This window comes from Gossypium arboreum, chromosome 11 (genome assembly GCF_025698485.1).
Source record: "Gossypium arboreum isolate Shixiya-1 chromosome 11, ASM2569848v2, whole genome shotgun sequence".
Taxonomy (NCBI): Eukaryota; Viridiplantae; Streptophyta; class Magnoliopsida; order Malvales; family Malvaceae; genus Gossypium; species Gossypium arboreum.
Window position 1 is genome coordinate 17023292 of NC_069080.1, and position 3483 is coordinate 17026774.

Consider the following 3483-nt stretch of genomic DNA (forward strand, 5'->3'; position numbering starts at 1 on the left):
GCCAGAGGTTTCACGCAAACATATGGGATAGACTTCACAGAAACTTTTGCACCTGTGGCAAAGCTTAACACTATTCGAGTACTCCTAAGTTTGGCTGTAAATTGCGATTGGAAATTACACCAACTTGATGTAAAAAACACATTTCTTAATGGCAAGCTTGAGGAAGAAGTCTATATGCAATTGCCACCTGGCTCAAAGTCTATTGAAGGTAGCAACAAGGTTTGCAAGCTCAACAAGTCTCTATACGGGTTAAAACAATCACCCAGAGCTTGGTTCGAGAGGTTCGCTAAAGTCATTCTTCAAAATGGCTACAAGCAGTCCCTTGCCGATCATACGCTTTTCATCAAGGTAACTTCTACAAATAAGAAAGCTATCCTAATTGTGTATGTGGATGACATCATTCTTACTGGAGATGATGAGGAAGAGATTAGCAATTTGAAGAAGTTGTTAAACAGGGAATTCGAAACCAAGGACTTGGGAAAGCTAAGGTATTTCCTATGAATGGAGGTGGCAAGATCAAAAGAAGGACTTGTGATCAACCAGAGAAAGTATGTACTTGATTTACTCAAAGAAACTGGTTTTCTTGGTCGTAGTTTCGGTGATACACCAATGGAGGCAAACTTGAGATTCAATAAAGAAGATGAGTCCTTAGTAGACAGAGAGAAATTTCAAAGGTTAGTTGGGAAACTAATCTACTTATCCTTGACAAGGCCAGATATAGCTTTTCCCGTAAATGTGATAAGTCAACACATGACTAATCCTACTGAAGAGCATATGGCGAAACAAATAGAATTCTCAAGTACTTGAAGAAAACTCCAAGACACGGCTTAATGTTTAAGAAGACACAAGATGAATCTGTTAAGATTTTTACAGACTCTAGTTGGGTTGGAGATCTCACTGAAAGAAGATCCACTAGTGGGTCTGCACTTTTGTTTGGGGTAACCTTACAACTTGGAGAAGTAAGAAACAATCTGTTGTTTCAAGAAGTAGTCTTGAAGTTGAATTTAGAGCACTAGCTTTGGGGATATGCGAAGGAATTTGGCTACTTAAATTACTAAAAGAACTTGGCACAAATCGGAGGATCACTTTGAAGTTTTGTGTGATAATCAATCGCCATTCAGATTGTTAAGAACCCGATTCAACATGACCGAACAAAGCATGTTGAAATTGATAGGAATTTTATTGCTGATCAAGTCAACAAAAAGACAGCCACTCTTTCTTACATTCCTTCGAATGACAGATTGCGAACATTCTTACCAAGGCTTTGCCAAAACACATGTTCAATAAATTCCTATTCAAGCCGGGATTATACAATGTATATTCTCCACTTGAGGGGAGTGTAGGAATATTACGTAAATATTTTAGGAATATTTTGTAGATATTTTTTATTAAAATCCCTTATTTTAAGGGATCATATCTCCTATTTAGTATCTTTCCTAACTTAGAGTTTCCTAAAGTAGTGTCATAGGTTGTATATAAAAACTCTGATTTATGTTCTATTTAGTATAAAAAAATACTCTGATTTCTACAATTTTTTTTCTTTAACTTACTTTAAAACGAAAAAGAATCAAGGAAGAAAAGAGTATTACCGGATCTACCACGTGGCCGCTCCCCTTTCCGTTCGGCACGGTGAATCGCCGGTGATGATGGGTGTTGAAACCTTAACTGAAGAAAGGAGGAAGAGATAAAAGAGGGGAAGCAAAAAAAAAAATCCAGCAAAAAATTCCAGCTCCAAAAAAATTTCAGAAAAAATTTCCAGCAAAAAAAACCAAAAAAACAATAGAACGACCCAAAACAAATTCAAATTAGAGATTGAAGAAACAAAAAATCTATGGTGATTTTTTTATATTTTATTTTAATCCGATTTTAAGTTTTTAACCTATATATATTAAAACATAAAATATAAATAAAATAAAATAAAAACAAAAAAAGATTTTTTTTTACCTTCCAAACAGCAGTGTCACGGTGGCGGCGTGGCCAGCCGTGAGCCTCCGTGACCGGTCGCCTGACCGGATTTCCTTCCCCTCTCTTCTCTCTCCTTCTCTCTTCCTCTCTCTTCCTTTTTTTCTTTCCTCCTCCAAATGATTTTTTGGGTTATTTTGGCCTTATATAGCCCTCCAAAACGCACGTCGTTTTGGGGTTGTCATTAACCCCAAACGACGTCGTTTTGACTTGGACCGGTTCGACCCGACCCGATCCGCCTAGGATCCGCGTGTTTTTTAAAGGAAGGGCAAATTGCGCTTTTAGCCCTTCCGCTTTTTATTACTTTACAATTAAGTCATTTTTGTTTTTTAATTTGGCCCGAATTTGTCGCGATTTTCAATTTAGTCCACAATGATGTCTGCATTTTATGGGAAGGAATATTTGCTGTTTTGGTCCCTGATGTTTCGCGTGTGTTTAATATAGTCTTTTCCTTTTATTTTTATTTCAATTTTGCCCCAAATATTTTGTTTTTAGCTCAACTTAATCCTTTTAGTTATTTTACTATTTAAATCAATTATTTTAGTATTATTATTATATTTTATTCACTTATGTAGTGTGTTAATATTTTTATCATTTCTAATATGTATATATATATATATATTATGTGTATTATATATATATATATTATGTATATATGCTATTAGTTATATATTTCTTATGTATATATTCTTAAATACTATTATATACATATATATATATATATGTATATTTTAAATTCCATATTGTGTATATATTATTATTACAAATTATTACTATTGCTAGTATTATTATAACTATTATTATATTAGTATATATTTTATATACATATGTATATATATATATATATATATATATTTGCACATATCATTATTTTATATTATTGTTGTAAATTTTTATGTACGTTTCCCAATATTTTCTTTTATTGTAGATATTATTATTATTATTATTACATACTTTTATTATATATATATATATACATATATATGTATTTTTATGTACATATTATTATTTTATATTATTATTACCAAATATATCATTTTCCTATTTTATTATTAGTACATGACTTGTTTCTATTTTGTAAATATCATTATTATTGTTATTTTAATATTCTAGTATTCCATGTTAATATTTTTCATTAATGATATCATTTTTTTTTTCGTTCTTTATCTATTTTAATTTCTCACTTTAGGAATATTTTTCTCATGTTTTAATTAATTTCAAAAATAAGGCAATGTACCGATTTAATATTAAGCTATCGATTTCATCGCTATGTTGGGTGAAATTGTCGGCTTGTGAAACAGGACACCCTTTCTAAAAAAATCGAAAACTAAAATTCCTATTTTTCAATCGGATCACGATTAAATATTATATTGAACTCGTATTTTTGAAAATCAAGTCAATACATGTTTATGAGATACCAATTTTGGGCGTCGTGAGGGTGCTAATACCTTCCTCGCGCGTAACTGACTCCCGAATCCCAATTTTTCTTTGAACTTTCACGTAGACCTAAATTTGGCCTTC